We start from the raw sequence: 18,596 nt of genomic DNA, 5'->3' as shown, positions 1-18,596 counted from the left end.
TCTATATTGCTATGGTGTATGTTATGTTTTTCACAAAAGCCAATAAGGGAGAACTATTACCACTCTGTGGTCTTAAAATAAGTAATAGAAAAGAATGAAAATTAGAAAGTTTGTAATATTTAACAAATAATTTATTTATCTTGAATACAAAGTGAAATTTTAAAAAAGAACTTACACTAATGAAAATTAAATTCAAAATAGTACAAAAAGTTTTATCAGCGGTCCTAATGAATAGAATTCTATTTAAATTCCAGTGTTTTTCGAAATAAGATCCACCACAGAAGGCGTTGATGTGCCTATAATCTTCAATGTACTAATGTACCGGTAGCCTCAAGTGTGATGATGTAGTAGCAGTCTTCCAATTAATCATGATAATATAATCCTTTTCTATATTCAATATAATTCGAAATTAATGTTTCTGTCCAAGAATATTATTAAGAGCACTTTGTATTTCCAGTGAATAAAAATGTGATGAAAAAATAAATCCAAATCAAATACTGAACACAACAATACGACTGATATCTGCTTCAGGTGTTATCGCAGGCTTAAACAATTTTCTTTCGGTCAAGAAGATTATTAAGCCCTCTGTTTGACCTAGGTCACGATTCTGGAAATGCTATGACTTCATGAAATGTTCCATTCTAGAACACTCTCAATTGTCAACCAGATAAAATCTGTTATTAAAGTCTAATAAGGATTTGGTAAACATCAGGTAGACCATGTATATTTATGAGGGAATTCCAATATCCCAGACAAAGATAAACATTTTTATTTCCATTGATACTGATCCGAATATTTAATCCACACTCATAGGAAAATATTATCCATGTATTTTTTTGGATACAAAATAAAAACTGAATCATTGTATCTCGTCAGAAACTACATGAACTTGATTTTGGATAAACACGATTATACATAGTCATGAGGAAAAAGAAGCGGAAACAAACTAAATATTATACATAACAGTGTAGTTGCTTTTATATGTCTCCAGAAGTATGATATGTATTTGATGTATATCTTTATTATATAGTAGAAACGATGCAAAACATTGAGTATTTTACCTAATACTCATTTTAACACAATAATTGTTTTATGCTTGCCCTATTATTCTAACAATAGTAGAATGGCAATCACGTAATAAGAAGTTGCGTTTGGTATTTTTCTTCTTTACTTTCAGCATCCAGATTTATTATTTATTAATACTTATTTGTACACGAACTAAATTTTATTTTCTTTTTATGAACTCGTAAATATTGTTTTTCTAAGGGCTTTAAATAATTTTAATTTGTTTGGAATATTGTTATTTCTTCAAACGTATTTTATGGTCTGGATTTTACGGGCATTACTAATCCCTTATAATGCGTTAAATTTTGATTTTTGTATTTTATATGAATTCAGTATTTAATGGGGCTGCTATTGCAGGAATGACATCCAATATTAACAAAGTAGTCTTAATTGCTGGCGCTGCTGCAGTACATGTACTGCGCTTTAAGTGTAGTTATCAACATACTTGCTTTTTTAAATTCATATCCTTATAACGTTTGAGTTTTCACATATAGAGAATATAACTGCATCGAATAATCATGTAATTCTGTAATGCTACTTACCATTTGTGATAGTATGTTTTAATTAGCATTAGTAATAGTATGTTTTACTAGTTTGGAAAGTCAAATATATAATAAGACATCAAACACAAAACAAAAGGTATTTGTGACTTAAATTATATTTGTTGTATAAAATGATCTTGCTGTTGTTTTTGTGGGGTTTAATGCCATTTTTGCAACACACGATAGGCTATACATGGCGGCCAGTATTAATGGTGGAGGAAGAACCCGGGAAAACCCCGGAAAGAACCACCGACCCACGAGAAGCTACTGGCAAGCTTTCTCACATATCAACATTGGCCGAATCCAAGATTCGAACCCACGCAGACAGAAGTGAGATGGCAGTGATCCGGAACGGAGAGCGCTTTAGACCACGTTTTATACAACACGTTTTTAGAACACGTTTTATACAACACTGCAATATAATTGCTAAGCACTCATATCACGCTCATCGTAATCACAATATATCAACCATCGTGTTGGTATCAGTGTACATATCTAGTCTTTTTGTAAAATAAAATGTATTGTGATTGTACCATGTGACACCTTTATGTTAGAATATCCTGATTCTAGATTTCTTAACACAGATAGTCTTGCATGACAATATCGTTTTCTTTTTTTTAACATCATAATGATAACGTTTATTCCTTTTTGTGTCACATCACTTAAGTTATATAAGATACAATGATGACGATTTATACTTCATACGAACCATTTTATCATCAACTTATTTTTTGTTTGTCAAGTCAAAATAAGCAATTGCTTGAGGTTGACTTAAGTCCACGTGTATCTAATGTGCCACCCATTGTAACGCTAGATTTGTAATGGAAAATCTTATCATTACGCTCATGATAACTTGTAGTAATAATATCCGCAAAACGATTGATAGCAAATTCTAGAGCACTTGATAGATCCGCTAAAATTTCAAAATTATATTCATATTGACTGTCAGGAGGTGGTGATGATAATATGTGATTTCCCCCACTTCTTATGGATTGTGGTTATATTTATCTTATAGGCGATGGTCATGCAGGGTGTTATTACCCGGATCGAGTAAACAATAAAATAAAATATGGAATCAAGGATGGATTAACAGAAATCTGAGCAGAGACGCAGAAAAGAATAAGAGGAGACTCCGTATGTAAAATATAACAATTTAATCAATTAAATAAACAAGATGAGATCGAACATGACATTTGAATGATTCGTTTTCTCTTAGAAATAGTTACAAAATGTATGCGAAAATTCAATTATCCGTTCTGTTAAACTGATAGAACAAATTTTAATATATGATCGAACTCAGACTACCGTCATGACAGCATTATTTGGTACTTCCGGTACTTTTCAAATCACTGCTGGTGATAGGTTGGTGTTTCCGTCTTTTTCATTTTCTATCTCTGTCTCTCTCTGTCTCTGTCTCTCTCCTTCTCTCTTTAGCCTCCTTCTCTCCTTTGCCTTTTCAACCTCTTGGTTGCAGGGATAGCTCTTTTCTCCACTGTGAAACACAGTATGGTGCTATTCCATATAACATTCAAAAAAAAATAAAATACCCAACTGAAGTACGTTTCAGGTTTTATTTTCTTCACCTGGGATCAACAATATTCTCACTCTTCTCCGGCTGATACTCAACATAACTTGATATGGTGATTTCGTCCCTAATATAGACACAGAATCCTATTATAGTAAATGTATGCCCTGTCTAGTTGCTCTGACATCCTTACCGAGACCATGACATAATTTGACCTCTTTAGATAAAGTAAAAGAGTGGAAATTAATATACTTACATTTATTCTACTTGAAGTTCCTCAAAATGTATTTACTAAATTCTTCAAATCCAAAGGGCATGACCCATGTTATGGAAAAGTGGATCCACAACGAAATGGTACTGCATTGATCTGACTCAATAAATCCAGGCCATCATAAGCAGAAAAACAGGATTAAGTTGGATCAACATGAATAAATCCAGACTAACTGGAACAGTTTACGAATGCGCATTTATTAAATATTCGACTCTAAATTTCAAATTTAAGTAGAGCAAAACGAGTATTTTTTAAACAATAATGTCGAGCGCGAGACGGAGTTCAGGGGTCTCTGGGCAGTGCTGTGTGCGCATTAATATTGATGAATCTGCGGTTATGTATTTATTTTGAAAAATATAGCAAGCACGTCGATTCTATAATATTGACGTTTTAATATATTTTCAATTCAAAAATATCTCTTGATCTCTTGTTCTTTTTGAAATTTTCTCTCATTGAGAGTATTATGAATCTTTACTGAGAGACAATGTGGTTAGTATATCCGACGGAGAGGATTTTCACTGTTTTTCTTCCATTACAAAGAAACAAGATGATGTGGAATTTTTTTTTCGCAACTGAAACAATACATTTACAACATTTTCATACCAGGATTTATTTGCAAATTACCAAATATGTTTACATCAAGAAAGAAATGAACTTAAATATATTACTCAAAATTATTATGAGTATTTTAGTAGCAACTAGGATGGCTTTGAGACTATATTACATCTGTGCAAGATAGTTTTGACATTGTTAGTAAGAATCTATTTATGTATGTATCGTAACCTCCCCTTGAAAGGTCGTCATTCTCAATCAACCATTAGTCTTACACAACTTCGTTTTGACGTATAAGAAAATGACATTTGCCAACTTAGAAGTGACTTAAACGGTCACCAGAATTCCTCTGAAGAAATTAAACTTAACTATAAAGAAGACAATCATATTGCAGGTGCATATCACAATATGTTGTCTTATATGGATTGGCATCAGAACGTTGACACGGGTATGCAAATTTCCTAGGAAGACTTTGATACGTTGTACCCTGTTTAATACTTCTCCCTGGGACACTTGGAGCTTTTCAAGCAATCCGTTGTCGACATGTATTTTCATGTATATGTAGGTCGCGTTAATTATAGATTTTATGCTGTGATACTTTCTAACAAGACCCTATTGTTGGAGGGTGCTGGTGGTCGAATGACGATGATCGATGCACCTGTGGGAATTTCTGAGCAATTCATAAACCTGTTTCATCTTTTATTAATAATGTCCTATTACGAAGTGAGAGTTTGCCTTGCTCAAACAAAACTTGCGGAAATATGACAAGCAGTCGAAAACAATTGATGGGTCACACTAAACCCTTCTCCAGCAAAGATTAACTGGAAATGTCCCCATCTAGTTAACCCAAACACAGCTAGCTCAGCTTAATGAGGCCACACAAATATCCCAGTGACGTTAAAATTATCCAGGTCAGAGGTAAAAAATGCAAAAGACCTGTGGAATATTTCCATTTCTTGCAACGATTCCAGCATTGTTGGCAACGGGGGAGAGGTTCCAGTGGTTCCAGTGGTTGCAAAAGCTGCAGGTGCTTTCGGACCTGTACTAGGAATGGCTTTACAAAAGTCAGTCGGTGGACACATAAAAAACAAGAGGCCTTCGATTACCAGGCACGATTCGTCGAATACCCTTAGGCAAAGGTCTTAGATTTCCTTCTCGCAGAAGATCACGTGTAAAATGACCATTCTTGAAGGATTTGTTCTAACAACGGTATCCCCATAAACTGCCTTTTGCTCAGAGAATAAGGAAACTGAGTAAAATCTTCGTTTGAACTGTTATAGGTTTCTATTGTGTCTCATGTTAATGGTTAAGTTCTATTTTGTCAATGTCTGGTAGAGTGGACAAAGGTAAAATTGTTCTAAGTTAGCCCTGTTACATCTGATGAAATCTATATATTTCGTGATAAAGGCAATTTTCGTGTATGTACAAGTTTATTTTGACATCATCCATGTAATATATTAGTATTTAGAAATACTACTTTGATCATTTCTTCTCTGGTTTTAACGTGTTAGGTTCATCTAAATGTTTACGTGTTTTGGATATCAGATTGTTATATATTAGTGGCAAGTCTTGATTTTCCCGAGGACTTCAAAGTAATTCGTAATTGTACGGTACTGGCGAAATGCGGTTCTTACTCATGACTGTATAACTTCTTAGTCCTATTTTTAGCTTAAGATTACTTGCATTTTCAAATCATTTGCAAGCGTTCTGAATTAAAAATACGCAATGAATATTCAAAACAACATGTAATTGGTGGAGAATGCGCATGATCGAAGTAACTTTTCTAATGAATGTTAACTTCATTGACATTTTCATTCGTTCTTGTTTTTGAGTGTTTATGAATAATGTTTCACTTTATGTTTTAGGGAAATAAGTTGTGTATTCAATTAGCCCAAGTTATTTGTTACTCCTTTTTCTTAATCAGTTTAAGACCGTAGTGTCGTAACAATAGGTTAAGACTCTAATTAGATATTCAAATGTGCAATATAGACTATATTTTGAATATAATCGAACGTCATTCAAGAACAATATGCCAGTGAAAGGAATGAAAATGAAATTATTGTTATTATTATTAGTAGTAATAGTAGTAATTATTGTTAAATAACGACTTGTTATTGATGACGATATAGATATAGCCTCATAATTGCGAAAAGAAGATGGTGATGGACAGGAATATGTACATAATACTGTGCAGTCCAATTTGTGTTATATGTAAAGACAATGCACACAAATATAGGAAGAAGTTGTCATCATGGCTCAAAAATGGTATATGATGTCATTGATCAAGTAGTGAGTGAACCTGAAGCTTCGGTCAAATGTGTCCTAAGCTTTTCACACCTAACACTGAGGATAGCATTGTATCACATTTAGTTTCCTTAAAATGAATAATTTTGTTTAAAATATTTATGATGTGTATTTAGTTAGAATGCTCATTTCAGCCAAAGACTATTGGAAGGAAAGACGTCTAGTTAGACATTATCTTCATAATGGGTCATGTAATGTCTGATCCTACCTATGCGTGACACAAATTAACATTTTCATACTTAGGTCAACCGCTCCGGTGGCCTAGTTGTGAGAGCTTCCAACTCGGGTGCGGGAGGTCGCGGGTTCGAAGCCCGTCAGAGTCATACCAAAGACTTATAGAAAAATATACTAGTAGCTGCCTCGCTATGCATTTAGTTTTAAGATGTTGGTGTTAGTACTGGTCGGCCTGGTGCCAGGAAAATGTGAAAGGGCGGGACATCACGCTATATGTCTGCGGCATGTTGCCCCAGTGTTAGACATCACTACAAACTGCCACACTGCAGAGATAGTAGCGATATGAATAAACAATTGTTAAAGCTACGTTACAGATCAAAATCTCTCTCTCACACACACACGCCCACACAAAATTCGCTAATGATAGTTCGTTGAAGTACTCGTCAAATGAAATTAAATATCTTGTTAATACTAATCTCGGAATCCTTTGAGGCATGTACTATTATAAACTAATATTTGATAATCAGGCACGTTGTCGCAGGTATTTTAGGATTAACTTAGCATCAATGCAGAATGTTCACCACACCTGCATTGCTATTTGAAACATTCTTTTGTTATCCTTCAGGCTCCAATAGTATGAATCATATGACGTGGAGTAAACACTTAGTTCAATCCTGCGAATTTCATTATATGTACTTTGAAAAATATCCATAGAACTGCAACACTAAAATTCATTGAATTAACAACAGTTCGCTTTACTGATCTGCTGATTAACATTCCATATTTCAGTCATGCTTATAAGTTGGTCCTGTTATTGTTATGCTTTCCGCAGTCCTTTTATCTGATCTACTCCATCTCTATCGACTGTAGCTGTTCCAGGGAATTTACAATGCTCAATGTTTTGTCCAAATTTGTTGTGTCTGTTAATGTTATGTTTTTGCTGCTGCCCTGATTATCATTTTCAGCATCAATATTATTGCCTGTATCATATCTCACAACCATTTTGAGTGTGTTTTAGTCTAGTCTAGTATTATATTTGTACATGACAATGGTTTTGCGACGTATTCCTACTGTCCTTATTATTTACACGGTTTGCAGTGGATCTGGCTGAAGTGGACTATATTTTGTCTTCTCACTCGTATCGTTATGATATTAACTTTGGAAAGCATTACTTCAAGTATACTCACTACATCAGCAGGATCACTGTCTTGGTCATCGATGACTTGATCACTTTGTTACGTTCGCCCTTTCTTTGCGTTCATTGTGAGAGTCCACTGGTTATGATACGTCTGTTGCTGGCGTCAGGTTCCTTTAATTGCCCTCCAGCGCTCATACTGGCCTCCAGTGCCCTATGTAATGATTTGTTATCCAATCGAAAATCAGTGGAGTAAATCAGGTTTATAAATATTGTTCTGTCGGTCTCTTTCAACACACCGCGTCCCTGGATTAATAGAGGCTGGATAGACGATTTAAAAAAGAAACTGTTATACAGATCATGTTGAAAATAAAAAGCACCAACAACAATTAAATAATATGCAGATAAACATAATGATTTACTTACAAAAATTTAGTCATTAATAATTTTCTTTGCAAAGGTGCTCTTTTATAGTAAATGGCCTTCCGATTAGCTTATTTGTAGCCCCAGTCTGTATCATCGCGTGTGTCAAGAATTGTTTAAGTCTCTCTCGTTCTAGTGCATTTTCCATGTCTTTGCTTCGCCGATATGCCTATTACAGCACGTGATAATCGTAATTAATCCGTTGTTGTGTGAACCAGGGACTTATCAGCTGCAATGCATTTCCAAGGTTACAATGAATTTCGATTTAAGGAAGAAAATTGATAATTAATATAGAAATTTTGCTTCGGTATTCAGAATTGACGGGATTAGGTTTACTAGGTAAAAATGAAGTTATTAAAGAAGGAATAATTCGGTGTTGAGAGGGTACCGATATACAGAGTTTTCTGTCGGGTTTAAGTATATATATATATATATATATATATATATATATATATATATATATATATATATATATATATATATATATATATATATACTTTCTGCCTTAATGATCAAGTCACAATAAGAACTGATAATTTACGCTGCGTGTTCATTGACAAATACACAATGCCAAATGCATTTCCTACTTGAGCTGATGTGAGAAGTTAACTCAATTGATAAACGATACAGAATTGAAAAGATAATGCGGTTTTTGTTTCATAAACTGGGTGGGATCCCATTGATCAGTGGCTTTTGTACACCAGACTTCATGTTAAGTAATGGACGTTTTAAGAATGTGAGACCTTTCTCTAGATACACTTTAATTTAAGAATTGAATCTTTTCAATGGTAAACCACTTCTAAGCTTTGAGACACATGTACCAGTAATAACCTGATTGATAAGAAAGTTTCAAGTATACAACGAAAGGCATTATTTTCGAAACACAACATTAGCAACCGCCATCTGAAAAGTGCACAAAAGAACGAAGTTAGCCTGTAGGTGTAGAATCACATAGTATTATCTGGTCTTAAATCAGCACATTCGTCTACAAATGTGAATATGTTCTTCTTGTATACTGTAGTTTCCTGCATACCATTTATTTTTGTCTCGGAAGGAAGGACTGTGCAAGGTATACTGGGTAGAAACGTGTCCTTGTCGTGGACATTGAATAATATAAAGAGTAATTATATCCGTATTAGTCATAACTGGACACCTTTAGTACTGGTGTGGCCAATTAAAAGCTATGTCAGATATTTTTGGCATGAAGAAATTGATCGATGTCATGTCTACGTGGAAACCTTTACTAATGACACTTCAACAGTTACTGTTAGCATTTCAAATTTTAGAGGACAAGATGCTGGGATATACACGCTCGAACGGAGTAGCGGTTTAGAGGATTTCAAAAACAGTGTAATTCTTAAAATATTTGGTAAGTTACGATTCCATGAAGTATAGATTAATTAAAATAGCACAAACTCTCATTTTTTTGAGCTTTCTATAGCTATAGCAGCTTTAATTGTTTAAAGGTGATGACTGGTAAAGAGATGTCATACGTAAATACATAATGAGAGCTTGACATTAAGAAACTGGATGCTTGAAGGTGACTGTTCATGTCAGGAGACAATTATAAGTAGTGAGTGGGGGCATATTAGGGACAATGTAATTTCTATGTTACATTAGTGGGGTTGCACTTTGCGGACAATGGGAATTTACATGGGGAAATATAACATGGGTGGGCCTATAGCGGACAAGGGAAAGTTTAACATAGGTTTGGACTGTCTAGGGAGAAGGGGAATTGAACATAGGGAATGTATAGCGACAATGGATTGGGACTATCTAGGGACAAGGTGAATCGAACATATGACTATCTCGGTAGAAAGGGACCTTGAACATGGATGGACCCGTCTAGGGACAATGGGGAAAGTGTGTAGGGCCTGTCTAGGGACAAGGACGGTAGAGGGACAAACGCAATAGAGACAGAGATATTCTGCAAACCTAATGTCAGCAAATACGAGATGTCAGTATTTATTGTTATGAAAATTCTCTTGATCGACTCACAGTCTCACATAACTGTAGACTGCTACAGTGGGTCACGTGACTAACAGGTGCACGAACGAGATTGTTTACTTTTTCATAAATCAATATTGTATCTTTCGGTCTTATGAAAGAAAATAAGATCTAAATTTAGAAAAGACAAAAATGTATAAACCCATATAGTTTACAAACACAGTTTTCAACTTATATTGGTATTCAAAGTATTATTGTGTCTGACTTTGATGACGAGGCTATAAAATCATGGGTTTTGAGTAAAATGCTATATACTTTTTGGAGCGGAAAGATACCCTGAAATTACAGAAATAAATAATAATAAAATAGTAGTAGCTCTTACACATGTGCGACTCTGGATACATATATTTCCAAAAAGGTTGAACTGGGAATTAAAAGTGACTAACAGCTTACATCCACGGACATCTACACCCGCAAAGAGGTCACATCTATGTTGCCGACATTTGATTTTCTGAAGGGTTATGTTGATGATGGGGTGACTAGAGATGGGGGAGTGTGTGCAGGGTGACCTGGGACTTTTTTTATAAAAATAATTCTGGGTCTCAAAAATAATTTGGAACAAAAATTGCCACTCAGATCATAGCAATCCAGACAACAACAAAAAAAACCAACCTATATCAGCTGGATAATTATTTGTACTGAGGCTAAAAGAAGAAGAAAGTTCCAATGCTCCAAAAAAGATCCCATCCCCATTCCACACACCCCACTCCCCGAAAATTAAAAAGTTAATCCTAAAAGTAGAAAATACATTCTTCCATACGTACACGCGCGGTTGGAGTGTATAAAAATTGTGATAATTTATTTCTTTGAATTAACTAGTAGCTGAAGTAAAACTAGTTAGATTTGATTTAGCCCAATTTTATGTCAGCAATTATTTGATTTGATCATATTGTTAGACATAATATATGAAAAAATGATAAAATAAATAAAAGGAAACCAGTATTCGGCATATTTTAGCTCAGACGCAGATGTTCGTCCTGCGGTGCTTACTAACTAGGCCAATTAGTTAAGAAATCTTTCTCTTTCTCTTTCTCAAGCTACCTATTTTTGAACAGAAGTAAGCACAATCGAACCTGGAGGGGTAATCAAATGGAAAGAAATATAGGTACTAAACTTGATTTAAAAAAATAACATACTGACAAATAAAATGAGGTAAATTGTATATGTGGACACTCTACATCTTTAGGTACATTGTATATGTGGACACTCTACATCTTTAGGTACATTGTATATGTGGACACTCTACATCTTTAGGTACATTGTATACATGGACAATCTACGTCATGAGGTACATTGTATACGTGGACAATCTACATCATGAGGTACATTGTATACGTGGAAAATCTACATCATGAGGTACATTGTATACGTGGACAATCTACATCATGAGGTACATTGTATACTTGGACAATCTACATCATAAGGTTCATTGTATACATGGACAATCTACAGCATGAGCTACACTGAAAAGGTGGACAATCTGTAGGGAAGGCAGGATCAGGTCAAAGGTGTGGGCTTGGGTCCAGAATTTCAAAAGGGCCCGAATTTGCTCGAAATGGCACAATAGCAAATGTCAGTATGGCAATTATGCCTAATAACGAATAAATTTTCGCAAGAATAAAACGATGCTTAAATTTCAAGTGACAAGTGACTGTACGTTTGTGTGTGTTTACGATCTTGTCCCTCCTCCCCGGGACACAGCCCTGACAGAATGAATTCCATTGTATACGTGGGCAATCTACAGCATGAATTATATTGCATGCGTAGATAATCAGAATTATGAGGTACATTGTATACGTTGACAATCTACCGCATGAGGTGCACTGTATGCTTGGACAATCTAAATTATGAGTTGCATTGGTTACGTGGACCGTCTACATCATGAATTGCGAATTGCATTGTAAACGTGAACTACCCATATCACAAGTCACATTGTATATGTGGACTATCTACAGTACGAGTTACAGCACGAATTACATGGTATACGTGGACAATATACCAGATGATATACACTATATGTGGACAATATACAAGATTAATTATGTTGTATACGTAGATAAATAAGAGCACGCCTATCTTACATTTATACTGTTTTTCAAATAAATATTAAGTACGATATTTTACTATGTGCGTTGTAATTAATATAGAAACATGCAGACTGTGTTCGAACATAAGAGTCATAAGGAAATACACCGAAATCACTGCTTGCTAATTATGCTTACTTGTTTTGCACGAATAAGGCTACTGGCAGTTAAAAGATATCAGGTAATCGTAATTTCCATAGCAGTTATTGAGCTCCATTCACATATTGTGATCTGCAAGCGAAAATCAATTTGGACCACAATCTAACTAGTTTTCGGAAAGAAGAACATTGTGATAGAATCCCGCTATTCATAATTATTATTTTGAAATGTTTCGCAACCATTAAAGACGAGCGGGTAAATATTAGCTGTGGTATAATAAAGTTATGTCACGTCCCTGCTTCATTTTTCCCCCGGCGATTTTACCAATGCTAATAAGACATATCCATTCTATAACAAAGGTCATCACAAGCATGCAAATTGCAGACAATCCATTCTACAAATAAGAACATAAATATTTCCGTAGTGGAACGGAGATGATATTGTATTTGTACAGATGCTTTTATTTTATGTCAAAATTATTCTGACTCAAATTGTACCATTTTAAAATGCGGCACATTTGTGAGTAAATAAGTTCCATGAAATGGATGAAAACCTTTTATATATGTATTGTTTTAATCTCCAAACTCACCAACCCAATACCAATCCTAATAAGCCAAATATGCAAGATTAGTCGAAGTATATATTCGTGTTTCCTTTGATTTAGATAGGATAAGAAACAACAAACAAAACATATACCAATAACGACAGGGCAATAGTTTAGAGCCCCACCAAACACTCCTTTATACTTTATGAACAAAGTACAATTGGATGAACATTTACACTGTATTTTGCTTACAGTACGTATAATAAGTAGTAGTGTACACGTTAATAGGGCAGATATATTTGGATTTGTTGGTTGTGTTTTAAAACGTATATATTTTTCATTTTATAATCCAGCAGAGGACAAAGGGCATACCTATAAAAGCCCACAACACACGTTTAACATGGTGTTAAATGGGACAAGTCTGGCTGATGCAAAAGGCAAATATGTCGTGAATTCATTGGAAATAGAACGTGAACATTAATTTGTTTAGTTTAGAAGAAGTATATTTAAGCAAATATGAGATTGGTAGATATGTCAAAGTCAAACAAGTAAAAGATACTCCTTACATGATGGCAGACAATGGAATGCTGACCATACTCGTGCTATATAGCATTATGTATCTCTACACGTGTGTATTATTGTCATGATTCTAACTTGAAAGGGTCATTTAGTTAATAACATTTTAAGTATTATTTTTCATGATCGCACGTTCTCACTTTTTCTTAATGTTCCAAGGTTGAGTTGTACTAAAGCACTAGGTAAACGTGTAATAATTTTCAAGACACGAGTGCTTGAAAGACAATGCTGACCTTTTCCTTATGTTTTCCGCCTGACCGTGTTTACCAGATCAAATCATTCTAGAATCATGCGACACTTTCTGTAAACAGGAATTAAATTACACACACACACATGCACACACACACTATTCGCTAATGATTGTTTCCTGAAGTACTGGTCAAATGAAACTGAATATCTTCTAAATATGAACCTCTAAATCCTTTGAGGCATGTTCTATTATAAACTAATACTTGAAAATCAGACACCAAGTTTTAGAAAGTTGTCGCAGATTAACTCTTAGCATCGATAAAGAATGTTCACCACTCCTCCATTGATATTTGAGACATTCTTTCGTTATTCTTCAGGCTCCAGCAGTATAAATCACATGACATTGAGTAAAATCTCAGTTCAGTCCTGGGAACTTCACTAACTGTACTTTGTAACATATCCACAGACCTGAAGCATTACTATTTATTCAATTAACAACAGTTAGCTTTACGGAGCTGCTGGTTAACATTCCATATTTCACAATCATTCTTATAACTTGGTCTTGTTAATTGTGTTGCTGTCTTTTTATCTGATCTACTCTATCTCTATGGGCTGTAGCTATACCAGGGAATTTAAAATGCTCTATGTTTTGTCCGAATTTGTTGTCTCTGTTAAGGTTATGTTTTGCTGCTGCCCTCATTATCTTTTGCAGCATCAATAGTATTGCCTGTATCATATCTCACAACCCTTTTGAGAGTGTTTTAGTCTGGTTTAGTACTTTATTTATAAAGGGAAGCTTCTTATGGTCAAAAGGGTTTTGCGACATATTCCTTCAGTCCCTATTAGTAACACTGTCTGCAGTGGATCAGGATTAAGAGGACTTTATTTTATTTTCTCGTTCTTAGCCTTATGTCACTGACTTTGGAAACTATTATTCCAAGTATACTCACTACATCAGCAGGATCGCTGTCTTGGTCATTGCATTTATTGTGAGAGTCCACTGGTTATGCTACGTCTGTTGCTGGCGTCAGGTTCCTCTTATTGCCCACCATCAGTCTGTCTGGCCACCTTTTCCGTATGTAATGATTTTTTCCCATCGAAAATCAGTTGAGTGAACCAGGTTTATGAATATTGTTTTGTAGGTCTCTTTCAGCAAATCACTAAAAGGAAGGTTACATACTTGTTAATAAAGGTGGGATATCTCATTTATAAATGAAAATGTTACATTGATCATGTGTGCAGATAAATATCATCAATCACAATTAAATAATACGCAGATAAATATAATCATTCTTAAATGATTTACTTGCAAACATTTAGTCATTAATGTGTTGCTTTGTAATGTGGCTCTTTTTATTGTACAAAGCCTTCAGAATTTTATTCCCAATCTGTGTCAGCGTGTGTCAAGTATTGTTTAAATCTCGCCTCTCTAGGACATTTTTTCGCGTCTTACTACAGACATGCTAACAGTAATTAATCGGTTGATATGTGAATCAGGGACGTAGCAGCTTTACTACATTTCCAAGATTGAAATGTATTTCAGTTTAAGTGATTTTTCAGAATAAAATTGACAGTTGGGATTGAAATTTGCTTCCATATTCGGAATCGAGGAGTTTCAGTTTACTGGGTGAAAATGTTTTTATTAAAGAAGAAAAAATTCGGCATCCAGCCCCTCCAAAAAATCGGTCTTGAGACGATCCCTATGTACTTTGCACAAACACTGCTTTACCACGCTTGGTCCAACAACACTTTATCTGCTTAAATCTCGTTGACTGTTGTGTGAATATATAAACCATCTTAATACATACTGAATCTTAAACGGCAAAGAAGGATTGTTCGTTTTTATTTATGCAATGATGATGATTTGCCATCAGTAATTATGCAAAGTAATTTAGGTTTGTCACAAATGTTGATGTCTTTACGTTTAATACATACAGTAAAAACCATCTATCGTATATAAAAGCATTCAATAAATGCTCAGATATATACGTATGTATATATACGCACATTCCTATGCAATCATTCATGCATATATATTCATGTACACGTTATATATGTCTATACGTATACCCATAGATACACACAGTACATATACATATACGCACACAGACACACAAAATACACATAAAATCACACAAGTTTGCACACACACACACACACACACACACACACACACACACACACACACACATATATATATATATGTATACGAATGGACATACATACTCATGTACATAAGCATGCTTTCATGTGTACATAGAGTATGATACGAAGTAAGTATGAAACATGTTAATGTGACCTGTTGAATACTCCAGAATATGTTTGGTCAATCACATGCATGCCCTTAAATGCAAGCTATTTCTTGTGAACACACAAGCTGTCGTTGAAACATAAGCAGTATTGAAAATACATGTCTTAGTAGTATCATATAAACGTTAGGCGTGAAATATGAGAGTTAGTAATGCAAGTATTAAGCAATGAAAAGGAGACGAACATAACAAAGAATTTAATAATATTAATAATACCAGTAATAATTAATCACTAATTAATTAAATCATGTAATTTTAAATATTATGCATCGTGTTATTACGTCAAATTAGTCCTCTATCAACATGGCTTATCAGATGTCTAACCGAAGTAAGTTTTTCTTGGCATTTAGTAATATAATAAAATCAAAACATACTCGGGACATTCCAAAAATAATTGTTTATGTACTCCTTTCTTAACGGCTAATAAGTTTGAAATTCTCTTACAAAGGGAGTTTTAGTTTCCATACACGATGAGAAAATATAAATTCTTTGATCTAGTGGGGTGCAATGTGGTTTCTTCCAACTTCCCGATTCAATATATGAAGTAAAGACAGACAACCGTATCTTTGAAATAGCTTTTATAGGTATTGTCACTCTTACTATATCCAGAATGTGAGGATAAATTTCTGTATAATATAGCTCTGGAAGATTCTCTGCCTATATTCAAAGGGATTGACGTCTACATTTCTAACCTTTTTAAGCAGGATTTATGCCGAATATACATCGGTTTTAAATCAATGTTCGCCCAATGGTTCTCGAAACTTTAAATTATTCTTAATTCGGCGTCATGCAAGAGTAATTTCTATTACTGTTCGTTATAAAACTGTTACCAGAAAATAAATAATGTAGAAAATTCATAAGCAGTAAAAGATTTCCAAATGGAAACAATTGATCGGAAATGTATGTCCATCTTGGAACAGGATATGGCCGAAGGAGTGCGTGCTCGAGTCCTACCATAGTACAAGCCTGAATCAGCTTCCGTGGTGTGTTCTTGGGCTAGGCACTTTTTTCTCTCCAGCTGCATTGGCACTAAATAACCAACGTGGGTGGGTGTGCCGTTAAAAATCAAACGAAACCAAATTCACACACAAGGTATCCCATTAGTAGTTATAGGGATACAAATATGAACAATGATCTACTAGAGTAATTAATGTGTTTGAACGTTACGTGAGGTACTGTTAGTGCATACGAGAATTTACTAATATTTCTTCTATGTAGACTATTGATTACAATGTGGACTATATTTACATGTACAGTTGTACAATGCTGTTATTGACCTATATAAATACAGGTTTATGGCAATAATTTTCTGAGCCAATTAACAAATTTTATGCATCGCTGTTGGATATAAATGAAGACACGCATTATATTAAATTTACGACGAAAGTATTCTGTTCCTCCAGTCACATATCGTATTACGTGCGGAGTTACGGCATCCAATATGGGATCAGCATGGTTATTAATATGATTTAGCGTCGCCGTAGTCACTATGAGTGCATACGAGACTTTAGCAGTATGGAACACTATAAAGACTGACATAATGTAAAATTACTGATCAGTGTTGGTATTATTCGACATACGATAGTTTCAAAAGGGCAGCAATCGACATATATTTTAACATATAGATGCAAATATACATACGTGGTGATTATTAATTTACAATGCATGACCGGAATTCATTGTTTACAAAACATGTAATCCCGAGCTTGCGAATTTCGATATCCACCACAATGGTTAAGCCATTTGGTTAGGTCTCTGAGGGTAATGCCAACACCATAGATTAACTTCATTATGGTACGTACACTTGTCTTGTCATGTTTAGTAATCGTGTATATGATCAAGGAATGGTGATATTGATTTTATTCTTTATTGTGAGGATGGTAGAAGTGTGTTTGAAAAAGAAACAACATTAGACAATGATCTGTGACGGAGGAAGCAATATAATGTTTAATGTACAAAGGCTGAAAATTGCGATGTCGAAGTCAAGCTTTCTTCTTCTGAAATGTGAATAACATTACTCATATGTTTACATTCTTTTTCAAAACAAATATGATGCAATTTTACCTGTTTTTACACCTTGCCAGCTATATTTATTTCTTACTCTTGAAACTTAGAGCTGTTAGAAAGCAGGGTTAATGATTTGTTCTAATATCTTCAGAAGATCAAAGGTTATTTGTCTGACAATATACATTTATTCATTGTTGTAACGTTGATATTGATGCAAGTGCCCAGGCAATAGTAGGCCGAAATATAATTCGTGAAAGGTTTATGACAAACCTGAATTGGTACGAAGTTGTGAGTCAGAAAAGCTAGCGTTTAAAGATGGACAATTCTGAATATTGAAGGGCAATGATATGACACCAAAAGCCTGACGGACGTCAAAATATGATAAAGATTCGTACTATAATTTATCATGATACCACAGTGACACGATCACCTTGTTTTGGTCAACAAATTTGTGCTCGTACTTTGACCATGACCTTGTGAAATGGCATTGAACAAGGTACGGAACACCACTCTAGTTAGGACTTTTCGAGGCAGTGATCACCTTTGACCTTGAAGTTAAATCCATAAAAGTGGTAAATTAGATACTCTTCTTACATTTATAGACAATATTGTCAGTTTTCATGCCACCATATAGCAAACACACTATAAGTACACGTGATGTTGATATATGAATCTGACATTAATTGCAAGAAACCTCCTGGTTACAACATGTTAATATACATGATATCATCCAGCCAATGTAAAAGGTTTAGAAAACCTCCGTGAAGAAATATTTCGAAAGGTTAAACAA

Source organism: Sinohyriopsis cumingii, unplaced genomic scaffold, assembly GCF_028554795.1.
Source record: "Sinohyriopsis cumingii isolate HCF-2022 unplaced genomic scaffold, ASM2855479v2 utg001522l, whole genome shotgun sequence".
Lineage (NCBI taxonomy): Eukaryota > Metazoa > Mollusca > Bivalvia > Unionida > Unionidae > Sinohyriopsis > Sinohyriopsis cumingii.
Note: the sequence above shows the minus strand (reverse complement) of the source record.